The sequence below is a fragment of the Pseudophryne corroboree genome, chromosome 7 (genome assembly GCF_028390025.1).
Source record: "Pseudophryne corroboree isolate aPseCor3 chromosome 7, aPseCor3.hap2, whole genome shotgun sequence".
Taxonomy (NCBI): domain Eukaryota; kingdom Metazoa; phylum Chordata; class Amphibia; order Anura; family Myobatrachidae; genus Pseudophryne; species Pseudophryne corroboree.
In genome coordinates, this window is record NC_086450.1 from 355,650,412 (window position 1) to 355,673,493 (window position 23,082).

Genomic DNA, 23,082 nt, shown 5'->3' on the forward strand with positions numbered 1-23,082 from the left:
CAATATATCTGCATTGCTGATGATGACGTTTTGTATAAATTATAACCTAGTATTTAAAAAAATTATGTATCAATTCTTTTTTTATGCTGTGTAGCATAGGAATGTAATGAAATGACATATGATGTGGAGTTTATGGAGGTAGAATGCATTTTTGCTAAAAACTTCTGATTTCTTTTGTTCTTACAAGTCTCAGATTTCACTTTTGTATTGACTATATGTTGAGAGCACATCAGTGTTTGGGTTTTTCCAGCTGTACTACAGTACTGTAAATCATGTTTTTTTAAGAAAATATTTTATTAATTTCAAGGAAAATTAGGGCTTTAGTGTGTTAGGCGCTATCATTTGTTTCCCATAGTATATTTGGATTAAAGTGAAGTTATACTGTGTTTATCTTGTGTACTGTACCTAAACCTTCTAAATATAATAGTAGTTGGCTTTGAGGTGTTTGTTAAAGAGCATTTAGCTAACAAACATTCACAACTAACGGCCTAAGTAATAAATAAGGGGCACTGAAAAGTCAACCAAACTAAAAGCAAGTTTGTTATTGAAACATCTCATATACAGGTGTATTTGACCCCACAAACTTCTCCCCACAGTTTGGCAAGAGTCTTATGTTCCTACTTTATGTTGTTAACTTGTCAATCTTTGCATTGGCTGCATTATAGCTTAGATCCACTTCACACTGGCCTACACATGGAAGCAAAGGAATTGGCTAAATTAAAAGAATATGTGCTGCAGTTAGCATACTGCTTTTATTAATGACGATGACTCAAGTGTCTACCCCCAGTTTTGAGGACTAGAGACTGAGCGGGACATGTACTAAGCAGTGATAAAAGTAGAGAAGTGAGCTAGTGGAGAAGTTGCCCATGGCAACCAATCAGCATTGATGTAACATTTATAATTTCCATACTATAAAAATATACAGAGCAGCTGAGTGGTTGCCATAATAATTATGTTTTTCTCCCTAAAGACCTAATGCTGAGTGGGTAATAATGCAATGAAAGAGCAAGTAACTGTAAATGTGCGCTATGGCAAAACCATGTTACACTGCAGGTGGGGTAGAATTCATATTGCCGGGTCGGGAAGCCAGCAGTTAGGTCCAATGCCGGATTCCACCTGGGAAGGACCCGTTTCCAATTCCCGGGTGGGATCCGACATTGGCGGTGTGACAGGGGTATTATACTGCAAAGGACTATGTTGTATTTTCTACAGCGCATTCCTATTATTACGTTTTTGATACATTATCATGCAGTAGTTACTAAATATATTGATCAAGGGGCTCAGATCATGCAGTCTCTAATGGTTAACCAAATCTCTCTGGCGGCTGGCCACATCCCTTCTGGAGACTGGGCACACCTCTAAGCATTGGCCCCTACCACTGCATTCCCCTGGTGGGCACATCATGCTCCAGTTCGACACTGGCTACATGCAAAATCAGAAGTATTTATCTTGCATACAAAAAAATAATTTGCACCTCTTGCATTGCAACATGTTTTTTCCAGATCCATAGTTAATTACTCTTTTTTGCTTATTCCCAAATCAAAATCAGGCCCCATATGAGGCCTGTTCCTAGTCATTTCTTAAAGAAATACTTCCACCGGAATGCACTTACTATTGATTTTATAATTAATATTATTGAAGTTGCAAATAAAACATCTGAATTTGAATCTAGATCTGATTACATAACATACATAACATACCTCCCAACCAGTGGCAGCTTCAAATGTGGGGCTGCAACGCAGTCCAAAATTCTAATAGGGGAGCCACACCAACTGCCACCCCAAACACTGGGGCAGATGTATTAACCTGGAGAAGGCATAAGGAAGTGATAAACCAGTGATAAGAGCATGGTGATGAACGCACCAGCCAATCAGCTCCAATATGTAAATTAACCATTAGGAGCTGATTGGCTGGTGCATTATCACCTTGCACTTATCACTGGATTATCACTTCTTTATTCCTTCTCCAGGCTTGTCAGACCTAAATCAGGGTAATGTGTTAGAAGATTATTTATATTAATGTGTCTGCATAGTTATTTATTTAACCAGTTTAAGTAAAATGTATCACCTATTCAGCATAGAATTGCCATTATGTGTACAGAAGTAGCATGCATAAAATTAATCAGTTTACGAGTAGGGACTAGTAACAAAACTGAGACAATTTATGATCAATATTCATAAGGCACAACCAAAAGGTTGGCATTGGTTGCTAAAAAATGAGTTGTGTATTTTCAAGAACATTGGTTAAGGCTATTAAAAAGCTGCTTTTACTCTCTGTAGAATACAGAATACAGAGCAATAGGAAATATTTTATGGGGTTATTTATAAAAAAAATCACCCAGCCAGCTGAGTACAGAAGTACTTTACCTGGAAGTCCAGTTTCTGCCTTCCTAGTGCAGGGTCATTAAAAATAAAAATAGTACATAAAAGCTTTATGAATCTTTGTCAAATAGAAAAACAAAATTTGAATACATCTATGACAAGAAAATAATATGCTTTATATGAATATTTTATTTTTTACAGACTCTGCTGTCACCATCCTGAGATGGGGATAGTATAGCGGAACAGTTAGCAGTTATATTTACTGTGGCAAAGAGCTTCCAGGGCTTCAAAAAAGTGAGAACCCCTAAATCCTGCAAAAACTGACATTTTTGCTGCATTTAGGGATTTTCTCCCTTATAAAAAGACCTCTCTGAGATATATCTTATCTCTCAACCCCAAGCTTTATTGCTGCCTTACACAAAATACCTTGCCTAACTGAAGTACTGTAAAGACCATTTCTGTTAAAATCAAGTTTTGTTATTGCACCGTTGAAAACCTGAGGTATAATTTTATATGACACATTTAATTATTACCAAATTGGCCCCAGGATGGTTCTAAGGAAGTATGTCCATTGGGTCTAAATAAAGTATGTGCCTTCTCATTGAATGCAAATGTATTATGTTCTAGTGCTATAAATTAATTTAGGATTGGGAGCATGGGGAAATAAAATCATATGTGCACAAAAAATGCCCCAAACAATCGAATCTAGCTTGTAAAATTGTTAAGACCCAAATCGCGTTAACTTCCTATATCTATCAGAGCCATGTAACTAATAATAGTAAAAATAATCATTTTAATCTTGCTTTTGAAGATGCCTGAAGTAACACAGACAATGCCAACACAGTCATTAATCGATCTACTGTACACTGATAAAAATAAATGTGTTCATTATTTAATAATGTAAAAGCCAGCAAGACAGTCAGTGGCTCTTATATATTATGGTATCTAACACTGGTCAGAATGGTCTTCTCTCATAATAAAATATCACTGTAAATATTTATATTACTTGCTTCAGCATCATAGAATACATTACCCTCTGAATATATTCTGAGGGAGCTTGGAAAGAGATAAAGTACTAACCAATCAGCTCCAGTGACGTGCGGTGGGGTGAGGCAGGTGAGGCAGAGCCTTTCCTGTCATACTAACGTAAACTCTGGCACAAAGAATATGAAAAATACAACGAGGCAGTGCCTCACCTGGCTAACTTTTCCGCACATCTCTGATCAAAACTCACCAAATTTCCAGGAATTTATACTGCTGCACCTGTGTATAATGCCCAGATGTACGTTTTGGCTCATATATTGCATGTAAATCTGGCTCTGGTGCTAGTCAGTGCCTCCTGAACTATTTAGCTCACCGCACGTCCCTGATCAGCTCCTAACATTCTGCAGGCTGTGTTTGAAAAATGACAGTTAGAATCTGATTAGTTTCCCCACTTTATCTCTTTCCAAACTTTGATAAATCTCCCTTAAGTGGAGACTGCGTTGCGTGTTTTTTACTGACCTGTTTAAGGGTTTGCGCCTTTTAATAATAATTTTATTTATACAGCGCTCTTTCTCCAACAGGACTTAAGGCGCTTGAAAGATGCAGGATCAGTACACACAGCCGACTTATCAATACATGTGAGGCCTAAATTAATGATAGACGGAAATGCCACACATTATTTTTGCAGAAAAAAAACAATAGGAAGCGCATCTATGTCAAGCTGCTGACAGGCAGCTTGACATTTTTACAAGAATGAATTCTTGACTTTACATACTGTACAGTAACTTGTGTGATATACAATAACTAGAGATGTGCGGGTTCGGATGTAACGCCAGAATTAACGCCAGTTCGGTTTTATCTGGATTTTTCTTATTGGCTATCCAAAACACGTGACGTCTGTGAGCCAATAACATGCCGTTTTGAGAACCGAGTAAATCCGAGTAAAACCGAACCCGCTCTTCTCTAACAATAACCATTCATTAATATCAGTATAGTATTAAGCCAAGTTAAGCTTACCAACTTTCTGTTATGTAGGCCAGTAACTGGACCCAAGACACTACTTTGCCACTAGTTACGGCTGTGGCTCCAGATGTGGATTCTGTTATTCTGTTCTGATACCACATCTAGTCAAGATAGGACCTTCTTCTCTGAAATGGAGGGCCATCCAATTCAAGTATCTCCGGGACTCAATTGCTGTTAAAACATTAGGCACACTGCAGTATGGAGTCACCATTTATGCTAGGTTACACACACATATATACTGCCTTATTTTGTTTTTGTTTTTTGCACACACAAAAAGTCTCATTAGTAGCAGCATTGACATTATTCCAACATTTTTGTTCAATTTTTGGTATTGCTAGTTCTTTATAGAAATGGAAACATCATTTAGGTTTTCTCTCCATCAGCCCAGCAAGGAGTTAAGCAATCTATTGATGTTGAACCATTTTATATTTACAGTAAAATGTCAAGAGAGCAGAATGTTTTTGAATGCTTGGGTGAGTATACATGCGGTATGTACATAGAGTTTCCTATACATTGAATGTTTTTATGCTAATATTGTTTGGAGGAGCTTACAGCTTTCAGGGAGAACGAGTAGCTCAGTTGTTAAATACGCTGACTATGACCAACAACGCTAAACTCTAATCCCAGCGTTGGCACTTGATTTTGTATGAGTAATTTCCTCTCCCCTTGCCCAAGGCTTGTGAAAATTAGATTGTGAGCTCAGTAGAGCAGGCAAATGGTCTGAAATATTTTGTGTAAAATTTGCACTACTGTATGTAAAACTGTATGCGATAAAAAGAAGATTGAATAAAAATCTATTGGGATATAGTGGAGTAAACAAATCTACTTGCGTTGAAATTGCTGTTTTGTACATTTATTTAAAATGTTTCCTTCACACTTTTGCTACATTTTAAGATGCAAATTAAAGTCATCAAAATAAAAAGTTATAAAAATAACCAACAACCTGTGAAATAGATTGTTTAGTTTGTAACCAATAAAATTATATTTAAACTGCACTTTAAAAATGAGTGAGATTAAATGCAGAGAACAACGGCAGGTTGCTAGATGTCAGTAATAGACAGAATATATTTGACCATGGGCAGAAAGAGTAAAGCTAGGTACACACCTACACATTCCTCGGCTGTTCTTTCATTTCCCAACCATGATATATGATATTTCATGATATAACACATGAGTACGTCCAATCTTGTTTCCGGAGAAAACTGGTCACATCTGAAGATAAGGCTTTCATTTTCATCAGATTCCATTGTACAATATCGGATCAAGTGTAGTATGGGCCTGATTTAGGGGTGGATGCAAAGCCGGTTTTTCGCAGTTTAGTGATCATTGGTGGTCTGTGCATGCATCTAAGTGCTCAGTCTGATGCTGCTACTGCGTTTTGTGTCTTTTAAGCAGATTTTATGGAGGCGATGCGGTCATGTGACCGCCGCTCAGGATTCTGGCAGTCACCATGCCGACGCCGGGATCCAGAGCGATCAAACGCCCAACAATCAGCATGCCGGCTAACAGGGACTATTCCCATTTGTTGATGTGCACAACACCCATAGAGTGGGAATAGAAACTTTGGCGAGCCCGCTGCATGGTGAGTGCAGCGAGCCCGCAAGGTGCTCTGTTGCGGTCTCCCCCCTCCCCCCCCCCCCCCGGCATTCTACGGTCAGGATCCTGGGGTCGATATGCTGACCTCTGGGATCCACACCACCAGTCTCACAGCCCCAACCCTTATAGACAAATGAGTTTCACAGATTGAAAGTAGATTGTAACAGTGTGTGCGCAGGAATCACCACTGTGTTTGGGACTTCCAGTGGTAAGTGTAATCGAAGGTAAAATCGAATGGAAAGTATGAATCACACACACAAATAGTGACTCTGTTCATTTCTGAGACATATGCTTCTCGGGAAGCATCTGCCTCCACTTCACAAGCAGATATACCGGGCTTATGCCAAGTTATCATCATCATTTGCTTTAGCAGGTATACATACATGTTGCTGCAGGTCTGCATGGGACACATTTGCATGAACACGCCCTTATTATACTTTGCTGGCATTTGGATGCCCTTTACCTCCCACGTTATCCATTTGTCAGGAGGAGCAAGTACCAGATTCTGCATTGGATCCTGGTGGGCATGCACAGCTGCACAATACAAAAGAGTAATTGTCAATTAAAACTCAACCTCCTTCCACCCTATTATTATATAAGTCACTGCATTGTTTCTCATAAAATGGTGTGCTCCATTTGTGGAGAAAAATTAATCCTGAGAGTGATGGGACAAGTGTGTTAACCACTTACCTGTAACAGTCATATGGAATACAACCACAGACAGGTGGTCTTTTCCTGATATGACTGCATCCCATAAGACCATATGTTCAATTCAATTAAATTCTCTGGCTTTATAAATAAATGTTTACTTAAAGTCACACAAATCATTAAAAAAATAAATCAAACATTAAATTCTAACCAAATTCAATAATAATGTCACAATGCACAAAGGAAAATTATGTACAATTATGTCTGCCATCCGTGACAGGCTGAGACACAGCTACTCAGCAGAAAAGTGCCCCATAAAAGTATTTTGAAATGTTGGCAATCAGTGGTGGCTCCTACTTACCAAACATAGTGGGGCTGCCGCTACACCCATGCCCGGAGAGGAGACAGCCCAGCCACAGGTCCCTGCACCTACGCGATGGATCCGACAGGTGTCAGAACCGGCGCATTCACATACAACATGGCACAACAGTGAAAACCCCCGGCTTCTATGAACTGCACCGACTGCAGCCCATAGAAAGCAGATTGGGCTGCACAAAAGGCAGGGAGTGGCTTCCTACAGGAAGCCAGCTCTCTGCTTATCACAGCTCGGTCTGGCAGTCCCGGAGGGAGAAACACCTCTCAATGGGACTGCCTTGTATGTCTGTGACAAACAGATAGGACTTCCAATAGGAAGTCACTGCCAGTCACAGTGAAGCCAGTGCAGTCACTGACTGCATCTGGCTTCACTGACACTGATCAGGGTGGTACTTATTCCATAGGGAGCTGCAATATTGCAGGTCGTTCTGCAAATGCCGGGGAATCGGGGAAATACAACATATTGGATTTCCACTGACTCGCCAGTTACAACCAAAAAAATATTGTGATTGGCAAGTTGGGGATTTTTAACATGCAGAATTCCTCCGATACACAGACGGATCACCAGTCATCATGTCCACCTATCAGTGGCTTTTATCGTTTATTGGAGAATCTGGGAAATGCGGCGCTGACATACTGTATGGCTTACATTGGACTCTATAAAAGCCTGAACAGGTCATCTCACACCTCACCCTAATAAAAGTTACAACGTAAGCACTATGTACAACACACAGAACAGGCACAGATTCATAGCACTATATCGCTGTGGTAAGAATAGGGGAACATATGCCATCATGGACAGGATTGTAAGGAAGGGGACTTGAGGAAGATGTATCAAACCTTTTAAAAAAAACAAGTGGAGGTGTTTCCCATATCAACCAATCAGATGCTAGCTATCACTTTATAGCATGTACTTGATAAATGATCGCTAGAAGGCTGGTTGGTTTCTATGGTTATTTCTTCTCTGTGTCCTCTGTAAAGGGTTAGCTGACTAGAGAAGGGGCTGCTGACAGTGTCAGAAGGCTGCCGCATCGTTACAGCCTTCTCTTTTCACGCATTACATGCCATACATCACAGACAGCCAAGGTATGCAGCATACCCGTTATAGAATGAATTTGTAGGGAAATGTCTACTTCACAGTATCACAAGAGTTCATCTAGGGACTATATAACACACGGAAACCCCACTTCTTATCTATGACTTTGGGTGATATGCTAGACCTCTCGTGATAAGGTGACACAAGCTAGTATTCTATATAAATCTACAGGGCACTATCTTGTGAGACCTTATCACAAGATGTCAAATCTTATCATGAGATGTTTGTTTTTTCTCATTAACATACTGTATCTCTCAAAGTTGCTGTACTGCATCTAAGCTCTGTCTGGTTAGAAACGTATCTAGACCTTGTAGACCTGTTTCTGCACCTACTTGTCTGGCTAACGCATGTCAAGGTACTGTGCATAACACCCACCGCCTTTGAACTGCCATCAGGAAATTAATCTGTGACTTGCTATGCAACCTGTAGACAGGAAAAGGAGGGGGGGGGGGACAGATGTAAAACATGATATTCATTAAAAGATGAGCATGATCTGACTGACAAATTGGACATTTGTATTATAGGGGGAAATGTACAGATGCCTTCTAAAGAGTGGAGAACCTGCTCATAAGAATGTTTTATTACCTTGGTCAAGTAAATGGTCTTTAACATCCTCCCTCAAGTGCTTTAGCAGAAAGGTTGCCCATCCTAACTAGTGATGTGCACCAGACATTTTTCGGGTTTTGTGTTTTGGTTTTGGATTCGGTTCCGCGGCCGTGTTTTGGATTCGGACGCGTTTTGGCAAAACCTCTCTGAAAATTTTTTGTCGGATTCGGGTGTGTTTTGGATTCGGGTGTTTTTTTTTTCAAAACCCCTCAAAAACAGCTTAAATCATAGAATTTGGGGGTCATTTTGAGCCCATAGTATTATTAACCTCAATAACCACAATTTCCACTCATTTCCAGTCTATTCAGAACACCTCACACCTCACAATATTATTTTTAGTCCTAAAATTTGCACCTAGGTCGCTGAATGACTAAGCTAAGCGACCCAAGTGGCCGGCACAAACACCTGGCCCATCTAGGAGTGGCACTGCAGTGTCAGACAGGATGGCACTTAAAAAAATAGTCCCCAAACAGCACATGATGCAAAGAAAAAAAGAGGTGCACCAAGGTCGCTGGATGGCTAAGCTAAGCGACCCAAGTGGCCGACACAAACACCTGGCCCATCTAGGAGTGGCACTGCAGTGTCAGACAGGATGGCACTTAAAAAAAATTGGCCCCCAAACATCACATGATGCAAAGATAAATTAAAGAAAAAAGAGGTGCAAGATGGAATTGTCCTTGGGCCCTCCCACCCACCCTTATGTTGTATAAACAGGACATGCAAACTTTAACAAACCCGTCATTTCAGCGACAGGGTCTGCCACATGACTGTGACTGAAATGACTGATTAATTTGGGCCCCCACCAAAAAAGAAGCAATCAATCTCTCCTTGCACAAACTGGCTCTACAGAGGCAAGATGTCCACCTCCTCCTCATCGTCCAATTGCTCACCCCTTTCACTGTGTACATCCCCCTCCTCACAGATTATTAATTCGTCCCCACTGGAATCCACCATCTCAGGTCCCTGTGTACTTTCTGGAGGCAATTGCTGGTGAATGTCTCCACGGAGGAATTGATTATAATTCATTTTGATGAACATCATCTTCTCCACATTTTCTGGAAGTAACCTCGTACGCCGATTGCTGACAAGGTGAGCGGCTGCACTAAACACTCTTTCGGAGTACACACTGGAGGGGGGGCAACTTAGGTAAAATAAAGCCAGTTTGTGCAAGGGCCTCCAAATTGCCTCTTTTTCCTGCCAGTATACGTACGGACTGTCTGACGTGCCTACTTGGATGCGGTCACTCATATAATCCTTCACCATTCTTTCAATGGTGACAGAATCATATGCAGTGACAGTAGACGACATGTCAGTAATCGTTGGCAGGTTCTTTAGTCCGGACCAGATGTCAGCATTCGCTTCAGACTGCCCTGCATCACCGCCAGCGGGTGGACTCGGAATTCTTAGCCTTTTCCTTGCAGCCCCAGTTGCGGAAGAATGTGAAGGAGGAGCTGTTGATGGGTCATGTTCCGCTTGACTTGACAAGTGTCTCACCAGCAGGTCTTTGCACCTCTGCAGACTTGTGTCTGCCGGAAAGAGAGATACAACGTAGGCTTTAAACCTAGGATCGAGCACGGTGGCCAAAATGTAGTGCTCTGATTTCAACAGATTGACCACCCGTGAATCCTGGTTAAGCGAATTAAGGGCTCCATCCACAAGTCCCACATGCCTAGCGGAATCGCTCCGTTTTAGCTCCTCCTTCAATGTCTCCAGCTGCTTCTGCAAAAGCCTGATGAGGGGAATGACCTGACTCAGGCTGGCAGTGTCTGAACTGACTTCACGTGTGGCAAGTTCAAAGGGTTGCAGAACCTTGCACAACGTTGAAATCATTCTCCACTGCGCTTGAGTCAGGTGCATTCCCCCTCCTTTGCCTATATCGTAGGCAGATGTATAGGCTTGAATGGCCTTTTGCTGCTCCTAAATCCTCTGAAGCATATAGAGGGTTGAATTCCACCTCGTTACCACCTCTTGCTTCAGATGACAGCGGGCCAGGTTCAGGAGTGTTTTCTGGTGCTCCAGTCTTCGGCACGTGGTGGCTGAATGCCAAAAGTGTCCCACAATTCTTCGGGCCACCGACAGCATCTCTTGCAAGCCCCTGTCGTTTTTTAAAAAATTCTGCACCACCAAATTCAATGTATGTGCAAAACATGGGACGTACTGGAATTTGCCCACATGTAATGCACGCACAATATTGGTGGCATTGTCCGTTGTCACAAATCCCCAGGAGAGTCCAATTGGGGTAAGCCATTCTGTGATGATGTTCTTCAGTTTCCATAAGAGGTTGTCAGCTGTGTGCCTCTTATGGAAAACGTTGGCGTTTGCGAGATGCTGCTACTGGTGCCGCCGCTGCTGTTCTTGCTGCGGGAGGCAATACATCTACCCAGTGGGCTGTCACAGTCATATAGTCCTGAGTCTGCCCTGCTCCACTTGTCCACATGTTAAGTGGACATTGGGTACAACTGCATTTTTTAGGACACTGGTGACTCTTTTTCTGAGATCTGTGTACATTCTCGGTATCGCCTGCCTAGAGAAATGGATCCTAGATGGTATTTGGTACCGGGGACATAGTACCTCAATCAATTCTCTAATTCCCTGTGAATTAATGGTGGATACCGGACACACGTTTAACACCACCGCAGCTGCCAAGACCTGAGTTATCCGCTTTGCAGCAGGATGACTGCTGTGATATTTCATCTTCCTCGCAAAGGACTGTTGGACAGTCAGTTGCTTACTGGAAGTAGTACAAGTGGTCTTCCGACTTCCCCTCTGGGATGACGATCGACTCCCAGCAGCAACAACAGCAGCGCCAGCAGCAGTAGGCGTTACACTCAAGGATGCATCGGAGGAATCCCAGGCAGGAGAGGACTCATCAGACTTTCCAGTGACATGGCCTGCAGGACTATTGGCTTTCCTGTCTAAGGAGGAAATTGACACTGAGGGAGTTGGTGGTGTGGTTTGCAGGAGCTTGGTTACAAGAGGAAGGGATTTAGTTGTCAGTGGACTGCTTCCGCTGTCACCCAAAGTTTTTGAACTTGTCAATGACTTCTGATGAATGCGCTCCAGGTGACGTATAAGGGAGGATGTTCCTAGGTGGTTAACGTCCTTACCCCTACTTATTACAGCTTGACAAAGGCAACACATGGCTTGACACCTGTTGTCCGCATTTCTGTTAAAATAATTCCACACCAAAGAGGTGATTTTTTTTGTAATTTGACTAGGCCCACGGACAACAGGTGTCTCCCCGGGTGCCTGACTTAAACAAACCACCTCACCATCAGAATCCTCCTTGTCAATTTCCTCCTCAGCGCCAGCAACACCCATATCCTCATCCTGCTGTACTACAACAGTGACATCATCAATTTGACTATCAGGAACTGGACTGCGGGTGCTCCTTCCAGCACTTGCAGTGGGAGTGCAAATGGTGGAAGGCGCCACCTCTTCCCGTCCAGTGTTGGGAAGGTCAGGCATCGCAACCGACACAATTGGACTCTCCTTGGGGATTTGTGATTTAGAAGAACGTACAGTTCTTTGTTATGCTTTTGCCAGCTTAAGTCTTTTAATTTTTCTAGCGGGAGGATGAGTGCTTCCATCCTCATGTGAAGCTGAACCACTAGCCATGAACATAGGCCAGGGCCTCAGCCGTTCCTTGCCACTCCGTGTCGTAAATGGCATATTGGCAAGTTTACGCTTCTCATCAGACGCTTTTAATTTTGATTTTTGGGTCATTTTACTGAACTGTTGTTTTTTGGATTTTACATGCTCTCTACTATGACATTGGGCATAGGCCTTGGCAGACGACATTGATGGCATTTCATCGTCTCGGCCATGACAAGTGGCAGCAGCTTCAGCACGAGGTGGAAGTGGATGTTGATCTTTCCCTATTTTACCCTCCACATTTTTGTTCTCCATTTTTTAATGTGTGTAATTATATGCCAGTTATATATCAATAGCAATGGCCTACTGTACTGTACTGCTATATATATACTGGTGGTCAGCAAAATTCTGGACTGTCCTCTTACTATATACTGCGCACAACTACAATGCAGCAGAGGTATGGATGGATAGTATACTTGACGACACAGAGGTAGAGCAATGGACTACTGTACCGTACTGCTATATATATACTGGTGGTCAGCAAAATTCTGCACTGTCCTCCTACTATATACTGCGCACAACTACAATGCAGCACAGGTATGGATGGATAGTATACTTGACGACACTGAGCTAGAGCAATGGACTACTGTACCGTACTGCTATATATATACTGGTGGTCAGCAAAATTCTGCACTGTCCTCCTACTATATACTGCGCACAACTACAATGTAGCACAGGTATGGATGAATAGTATACTTGATGACACAGAGGTAGAGCAATGGACTACTGTACCATACTGCTATATATATACTGGTGGTCAGCAAAATTATGCACTGTCCTCCTACTATATACTGCGCACAACTAAAATGCAGCACAGATATGGATGGATAGTATACTTGACGACACAGAGGTAGAGCAATGGACTACTGTACCGTACTGCTATATATATACTGGTGGTCAGCAAAATTCTGCACTGTCCTCCTACTATATACTGCGCACAACTACAATGCAGCACAGGTATGGATGGATAGTATACTTGACGACACAGAGGTAGAGCAATGGACTACTGTACTGTACTGCTATATATATACTGGTGGTCAGCAATATTCTGCACTGTCCTACTACTATATAATGTGCACAACTACAATGCAGCACAGGTATGGATGGATAGTATACTTGACGACACAGAGGTAGAGCAATGGACTACTGTACCGTACTGCTATAGATATACTGGTGGTCAGCAAAATTCTGCACTGTCCTCCTACTATATACTGCGCACAACTACAATGCAGCACAGATATTGATGGATAGTATACTTGGCGACATAGAGGTAGAGCAATGGACTACTATACCGTACTGCTATATATATACTGGTGGTCAGCAAAATTCTGCACTGTCCTCCTACTATATACTGCGCACAACTACAATGTAGCACAGGTAAGGATGGATAGTATACTTGACGACACAGAGGTAGGGCAATGGACTACTGTACCATACTGCTATATATATACTGGTGGTCAGCAAAATTCTGCACTGTCCTCCTACTATATACTACGCACAACTACAATGCAGCACAGGTATGGATGGATAGTATACTTGACGACACAGAGGTAGAGCAATGGACTACTGTACTGTACTGCTATATATATACTGGTGGTCAGCAAAATTCTGCACTGTCCTCCTACTATATACTGCGCACAACTACAATGCAGCACAGGTATGGATGGATAGTATACTTGACGACACAGAGGTAGAGCAATGGACTACTGTACCGTACTGCTATATATATACTGGTGGTCAGCAAAATTCTGCACTGTCCTCCTACTATATACTGCACACAACTACATTGCAGCACAGATATGCATGGATAGTATACTTGACGACACAGAGGTAGAGCAATGGACTACTGTACCATACTGCTATATATATACACTGGTGGTCAGCAAAATTCTGCACTGTCCTCCTACTATATACTGCGCACAACTACAATGCAGCACAGATATGAATGGATAGTATACTTGACGACACAGAGGTAGAGCAATGGACTACTGTACCGTACTGCTATATATATACTGGTGGTCAGCAAAATTCTGCACTGTCCTACTACTTTATACTGCGCACAACTACAATGCAGCACAGGTATGGATGGATAGTATACTTGACGACACAGAGGTAGAGCAATGGACTACTGTACCATACTGCTATATATATACTGGTGGTAAACAAAATTCTGCACTGTCCTCCTACTATATACTGCGCACAACTACAATGCAGCACAGATATGGATGGATAGTATACTTGACGACACAGAGGTAGAGCAATGGACTACTGTACCGTACTGCTATATATATACTGGTGGTCAGCAAAATTCTGCACTGTCCTCCTACTATATACTGCGCACAACTACAATGCATCACAGGTATGGATGGATAGTATACTTGACGACACAGAGGTAGAGCAATGGACTACTGTACCGTACTGCTATATATATACTGGTGGTCAGCAAAATTCTGCACTGTCCTCCTACTATATACTGCGCACAACTAAAATGCAGCACAGATATGGATGGATAGTATACTTGACGACACAGAGGTAGAGCAATGGACTACTGTACCGTACTGCTATATATATACTGGTGGTCAGCAAAATTCTGCACTGTCCTACTACTTTATACTGCGCACAACTACAATGCAGCACAGGTATGGATGGATAGTATACTTGACGACACAGAGGTAGAGCAATGGACTACTGTACCATACTGCTATATATATACTGGTGGTAAACAAAATTCTGCACTGTCCTCCTACTATATACTGCGCACAACTACAATGCATCACAGGTATGGATGGATAGTATACTTGACGACACAGAGGTAGAGCAATGGACTACTGTACCATACTGCTATATATATACTGGTGGTAAACAAAATTCTGCACTGTCCTCCTACTATATACTGCGCACAACTACAATGCAGCACAGATATGGATGGATAGTATACTTGACGACACAGAGGTAGAGCAATGGACTACTGTACCATACTGCTATATATATACTGGTTGTCAGCAAAATTATGCACTGTCCTCCTACTATATACTGTGCACAACTACAATGAAGCACAGATATGGATGGATAGTATACTTGACGACACAGAGGTAGAGCAATGGACTACTGTACCGTACTGCTATATATATACTGGTGGTCAGCAAAATTCTGCACTGTCCTCCTACTATATACTACAATGAAGCACAGATATGGAGCGTTTTCAGGCAGAGAACGTAGATATTTGCAGCACACTGAGCACAGATATTTGCAGCACACTGAGCACAGATATTTGCAGCACACTGAACACATAAACTGAGAGAACGCAGCCACGTCCTCTCGCTATCATCTCCAATGCACGAGTGAAAGTGGCGGCGACGCGCGGCTCTTTATATGCAATACGAATCTTGCGAGAATACGACAGCGGGATGATGACGTTCGGGCGCGCTCGAGTTAACCGAGCAAGGCGGGAAGATCCGAGGTTGCCTCGGAAGCGTGTAAAATAGGTGAAGTTTGGGGGGGGTTCGGATCTCAACGAACCGAACCCGCTCATCTCTAATCCTAACGCAATGTAGGACACACTATTGTAACGGACTCATTTCCATGACCATTACTCATTAAAATAGTCACAAAACAAAATGTATTGTTTATATTTTAGTGCAAAAGAAGGGACATTTATATATACGTAAACTGTACTCAGTATGGAACAGCTTGATTTGCCAAACGCCATCCATCACATTTTGCAAACCCTTGCCTAAATAATCATGAGCTTCCTTGGAAAACCTGGTACATTTGTTAAAAATTAGGCACATGACATCACACAAAAGCATTTATGCTGTTTGCTTGCACTTTTGTAAATGAGCCTCACTGACTCCAGGGGGTATATTTACTAAAGTGCGGGTTTATAGAAGAGAAGATGTTGAAGTAGAATCTGATTGGTTGCTGTGGGCAACATCTCCACTTCTATAAACATGCACATTAGTAAATATACCCCCTGGATTCTGGTTAGGAGAAAAGTGAATTGGGACATTTAATGGCTGATGCAAAGTTCCATACAAGTCCTTGTGCAGACAAATCTTACCATTTTAAGTACTATGTATACTCTGGAGTCGCGTGAACGTATCTATGGGTGATTCAGAGTTGTATGCATCTCAGTCGCCAGGGGCGGATCCAGAAGAAAATTATAGGGGGAGGCACCATGGAAGGGGCAAGTACATTTGCGTGCGGCTTCGGTGCATGTGAGGTGGCGCTTCTTATACAATGCCCACAGTTGTAGCGCTCATTATGCAATGTCCACTGTACTGGTAGTGCCCCTTATATAGACCCCATAGTAGTGGTGCCCCTTTTGCAATGCCCGTATTTCCCCCAGTAGTAATGTTGCCTGTAGTAATGCCCCCAGTCATTATGCCCCCAGTGGTAATTCCCCTGCAGTTATGACCCCAGTAGTTTACCCCCCCCCCCCTTTAGTTTAGCCTCCCAGTGGTAATGCCCCCAGTAGTTTAGCCACCAGTAGTAATGCCCCCCTGTAGTTTGCCCCATTGTAGTTTAGCCCCTGTAGTTATGCCCCCTTGTAGCTTAGCCTTCAGTAGTAATGCACCCAGTAGTTTGGCCCCTGTAGTTATCCCCCAGTAGTTTGGCCCCCAGTAGTTTGGCCCCCCCTGTAGTTTAGCCCCCAAGTAGTAATGCCCCTGTAGTTAAGCCGCCAGTAGTAATGCCCCTGTAGTTACGCCGCCAGTAGTTAGCACCTTTGTAGTTGGCCCCCAGTAATAGTCCTCCAGTAGTTTGCCCCCAGTAGATGCCACCCAGTAATAATGTCCCCCAGCAGTTTGCCCCCAGTAGATGCCCCCCAGTAATAATGTCCCCCAGTAGTTTGCCCCCAGTAGATGCCCCCCAGTAATAATGTCCCCCAGCAGTTTGCCCCCAGTAGATGCACCCCAGTAATAATGTCCCCCAGCAGTTTTCCCCCAGTAGATGCCCCCCAGTAATAATGTCCTCCAGTAGTTTGCCCCCAGTAGTAATGCCCCCTAGGAGTTTGCCCCCAATAGATGACCCCCCAGTAGTAATGCCCCCAGTAGATGCCCCCCAGTAATAATGCCCCCAGCAGATGGCCCCCAGTAAAAATGTCCCCCAGTAGCTGCCCCCAATAGATGACCCCCCAGTAGTAATGCCCCCAGTAGATGCCCCCCAGTAATAATGCCCCCAGTAGATGACCCCCCAGTAATAATGCCCCCTACGAGTTTGCCTCAATAGATGACCCCCCAGTAGTAATGGCCCCAGTAGATGGCCCCCAGTAAAAATGTCCCCCAGTAGCTGCCCCCAATAGATGACCACTCAGTAGTGATGCCCCCAGTAGATGCCCCCCAGTTATAATGCCCCCAGTAGTTTGCCCCCCCAGTAGTAATGCCCCTTGTTGATGCCCCCCCCAGTAGTAATGTTCCCCGTAGTTTGCTCCCAGTAGATGCCCCCGCTGCATTAAGGAAGAAAAAAACATACTTATCGAACCCCATTCCCGCTTCCAGGCCGCTGCAGTCCTCCTCCTCCCTGGGCGTCCGCTCCTCAGTCAGCACTATGAGAGAGACGTCATGACTGACGTCTCTCCCATAGCGCACGCCGCACAGTGACAGCGCCGGAAATGCAGGGAGACGGGCGCCCACTGGTAACACAATCTCAGCGGGCGCCCGTCATCTCCCTGTGCAGCGCCGGGGGGGGGGGGGACAGAAGGCCACAAATGACAGGGGGGGCACGGGCCCGAGTGCCCCCCCCCCCTGGATCCGCCACTGTCAGTCGCAACTGCACATGTGGGTAAATGATTTAAGAATGGTAAACATGCAAAGACTCTTTCAATGGTAAATTCCATATTTAGCGAGGGCACATCGAGGATGCATAGGCAGAATTGCAGGTTATGGAGGGTTGAGGGCACTCAGAGATCCCACATGATTTCAGAAGTATCTTTTGCGCCAGGTATAGGGTTGGAGCAAGGGCTCGTGAGGAATGATGTCCGCTATTTGAAGAAGAGTATGGATCAGTGTGGTGCAGACAGATAAATATGTGCAGCTCCATATACGGGCAAATTAACTTTTAGTACCATACATGCAGTGCCAATCTAACTGCGTTCAACTTCTATGTATCTCTGAATCTGCCCATTGGTTAACAGTAAGATAGAGTTTTGAGGATAAGGGTTCATCTGGACCCAAGTTCTTTCTCAATGGTGTCAAGGCCCAGAACCAGTCTGTTGTAAATGCAACATCTGTATTCCCTATCGTAATGCCATATCTGGGTAACATTTTTATGTGTATAACTAAGGTCTGTGCCTTATTGCTGCTGCTCATGAGAGCAAAGGAACCCTCACTTGGCACTTGTATGTATGACATTGTTTTCAGTCTCTGCATAGTATATAACCCAGTGGTTCACAAACTTTTTTGAATCACGGCGCCCTAGTGCATCAGAATTTTTTTTTACGGCACCCCTGGGCCAAAAGTTTCTTATTGAGGAATTTAAAAAAGTATTAAATTAAGTAAATGGTGTATTATAGGTCATCCTGAGGGTCATTTGTGTGGGGCGGGACAAAATTTGCTTATGTTTGTCCACATATTTTATTATTGACAGCCACAAACACTGGATTTGCTTTTTACATTGACCTTAAATAGTTTGTATTGGTCCTGGACCACCAACCCGAGGCACCCCTGCAAGTGTCTTGAGGCACCCCAGGGTGCCACGGCACACAGTTTGGGAACCACTGATATAACCTGTGATAAAACTAGGCTAGCTAGCCCTGAAAGTAATGAAGAACTCCCCGACTCACCTTGTCTCACTGCGTGCACAATTTATTGAATACTTCATACTTAAAACTAACACTACTGTGACATAAATGTAGTTAATGCAAATAACACTCTTCACAGCTATTGTTGTGTTAAATATAAAACATAGAATGCTCTTTTATTATGATAATATTTCATCACATTTAATTTTCTAAAGCAAACTGAAGAAATTAATGTAATTACAGAGAGTTTATCTATTGATTACGTTTAGCAATATATCTATATGATGGTTCATTTTTTTTCATTATCTATATTTGTCATGTCACTAATATTGTGTGGTTTTTCGGATTGCTTTAAAGATAAAATGTTTTTAGTTGTACTCTAAAAAACAATGACATAATCTTCCCTGGGCTCTTGGGAAAGAATGCGGTAAATACAAACTGTTTATTCATTTATTAAAGGCATTGTATGTGTGTACACAGCTCAGCCTGACAGGGGATACCGTAACATGTTCAGCATTTTAATTCCATCAATACAATGAAGAGATAATTACAAGAGGATTCCGAGTTCAACTGCACTGTTTTATACAACTATTTCTCAAGGGACATTTTTGTGACTCCTGTCCCTTTTGTCTTTTTAAAAAACTGATATTAAATGACATTATATTGTAGGCCTTATTTCATGTTAAGCATCCTTGAATAATGTGCAAATTGGGAGATGTACTAGTGTGTTTTTATTTCTTATGTTACGGTAATAAAGAAAAACAAATATGTTGATTTATTTTTGCATTATTTTGTTCTTTTCTTTGTGTGATGTTGATTTGTATAATTGGGTATATTTTGTTTTCTTCTTTGTGTTATGCTTAACCAATAGAACCATTATTTTAAAAAAACACTCATAGCAAAACAAAATTTTCTTACCAATCTATTATTCATTATCAGGATGAAAAATCCTACTTGGACAAATTGGAAGATACTTTAATGAGGCTTTTGCTGACATTAAACTGGAATAGAAATTACATAAAAGCTTATGCCACTTTCTAGGTCATCTGCAAGGTCATTAATAAAGTGTTTGGATAGTACTATTGTACTCTTTGTCTGTCCTTTAACTAAAGATGTAAGGTTTGGTTCTCCAGAAATTTGAATCCACCCGAATTTTGTGGATCTGAACCGAGCTAAAACCGGATTTTCTGAGGAGATACGATCCAAATCCCGGTTCGGATCTAACCGCAGTTTGGAATTCGGATTTTAAACCTTTAACTACGGTAGTTATGCATATGCTTTTCTCCCACAACTTAGTCCAGGCATTGCTATGGACATAAATACTGTATATCACATCACTTGTACTACTTACCTCACCATAACCATGTAATCATACTAAGAGATGAGCGCAGACTCCTCTGTTTTGGTTTTGGTTCTAAATCATTGTCGTGTTTTGGTTATGGCAAAACCACCCTAAAATACTTTGGTTTTGGTTTTGAAACTGGATTTCTATAAAAGTGGATAACAACAGCTAAAATCATGTAATTTGGACCTGTTTTTGATCCTACAGTATTATTAACATAAATAACATTAATTTCCATTAAAGTTTAACCACCTCAGTGCTCACAATACTGTTTTCACCAACAGTAGCCAAAGGGTGCAGTTGGCTGGCTGAAAGTTGGCTGGCTAAACCAAGCAACAGAGCAGTTGGCAAAGACACAAGGCAGTTTAAAATAATATAGCACATCTGTGGTACCCTACTGAAGGAATCCCGCCCCCCCCCCCCCCCCCCGCCCCTTTCACACCTAGGGAGCCACTATTTAAGGGGAGGGCTCTGGCCTGCGTTCAGGCTGGAGCACTAAGGACTCAAAGGGACACTGTAGCAGCAAGGGTTAACTGCTTTCCCTGGCTGGTAACAGCAGCAGGTATATAGAGAGCAGTAGGACCCCGTAACACACAACCTAGGCACACAGAGAGCAGGAAAACCTGTAGGCACAGCAACAGGCTGACCTGTGACCTGAAGAAGAGGAGCCTGTGGATGAGCAAAAAGCTCTAAAGAGAGGGAGCCTCCCGCGTAAGGGAAAGAAGTGGCGGTGCTGTAAGAGAGCCCCCGGAGAGTGTGTGAATGGGGAGCTGTGACCAGAGCCATCCCATGAGACAGGATGTACCACCTGGAGAGTGAATGAGCAGTGGGACCACGCGGTGCTGCAAAGACAGCAGCAGAAGTTGACATGTCAATGGCACCAAGAGCAAGCAGGGAGACCTAATCCAAAGAAGCTGACATTGGGTACCCAGAGAGCTGCAGCCGGTGACACAGAGGTCAGAGGTTTTGGGAGACATCCAGGGAAGCTGCATAATGGCAGGTGGGGAGTTTGGCTGGGGCGGTACACCTGTTAAACCATAACGCAGGTGTCCTAAGTCGAGCTCAGGGAGGACAGAAACCTCCCATGGAGCAGAAGGGTAAAAGCTTGGCTCGAGGGATGACTTTCAACAGATTATAGCGAGGGAGATGCTCTGCTACGCATGAAACCCGGACCCAGAATCAGGTCGTCTATGAATGCAGTCGTCTGCCACTGCCACCTGCCACCAGGGTTAGCCTGCATTGAACTAAGGGGGGCATTTACTAAGCAGTGATAAGAGCAGAGAAGTGAGCCAGTGGAGAAGTTTCCCATGGCAACCAATCAGCACTGAAGTAACATCTATAATTTGCATACTGTAAAATTATACAGAGCTGCTGATTGGTTGATGGGGCAACTTCTCCACTGTCTTACTATCTCTGCTCTTATCACTGCTTAGTAAATGTCCCCCTAAGAGAGAGAGAGAGACAAGCAGTCATAGTGCCTCGAGGCAGTTTGTAACAGCCAGTAGCCAACCAGCTATCAGTTACCAGCCTACCGGCCAGCTTGTCAGCTGTCCAGGCAGTTAGTCATTGGGGCCAGCAATAGGAAACTTCTACACACTACATGCCAGCCAGTCACTAAAGGGGAGGTGTACTAAGAAGTGAAAAGAGTGGAGAAGTGAGCCAATGGAGAAGTTGTCCATGGCAACCAATCAGCTGCTCTGTATAATGTTATAGTATGTTACTTCAATACTGATTGGTTGCCATGGGCAACTTTTCAACTGGCTCACTTCTCCACTCTTTTCACTGCTTAGTACATGTCCCCTAAGTGCCAGTACCAGTCAGGGATCATCAGCCAACTGAGCCTAGAGAGCGAGTCAAGCAGGAGCTGCAGCAGCAGCAGCAGCAGCAGCGTGCTTTACACATTAGAGCCTTACAGAGAGGAGCCTGTTATTCATTCATCCCCTCCATCACCAAACGAAGGAGGACAGTGTGAGAGCTAGTAACAGCTAAGCCACGTCACAGGGAGTTATAGCCATTTTTAATGTGAGACTGAATAATAGCACAGAGAGAGAGAGAGAAGAGAGAGAGAGAGAGATGTTACATTCTATACTTGCTTGCTAGTCAGCCTCAGGAACTGTGTTTAGTACACATTCAGTCCACAACCTTAAGTCTGAACCATGTTATACAATGCTTAAAGTGGTCCTAGAGAAGTGGTGGAACTCACCCCCCCTGCTCCCACCTCCACAGCGTCTACCAAATAAAGGGATTGTGGGCAGGGGTGTGGTCTCAAAAAGAAAGGGGCATGGTCACACATTAGTTTCCCCAATTCGCATTACACCACACAGTAGCACAATCTTATTCAGATTACACCACATAGTAGTATCCCTTATTCATGTTATGACACACAATAGTGCCCCTTTTACACAATGCCCAAATTAGTGTCCCTTATACACAATGCCCACAGTAGTAGTGCCACTAATAAACATATTGCCCACTGGCGTAGTGCCCCTTATACAATGCCCACAGCAGTAGTGCCCCTTATGCAATGGCCATTGTAGTGGTAGTGCCTCTTATGCAGAGCCCATAGTGGTAGTGCCCCTTTTGTAGAGCCCATAGTAGTGGTGCCCCTTATGAGTGCTCCATATGCCCCTAGGAGTGATGCCTCTTATGCAGTACCCCATTAGTAGTGACCCCAGTAGTAATACCTCCTGTAGTAGTA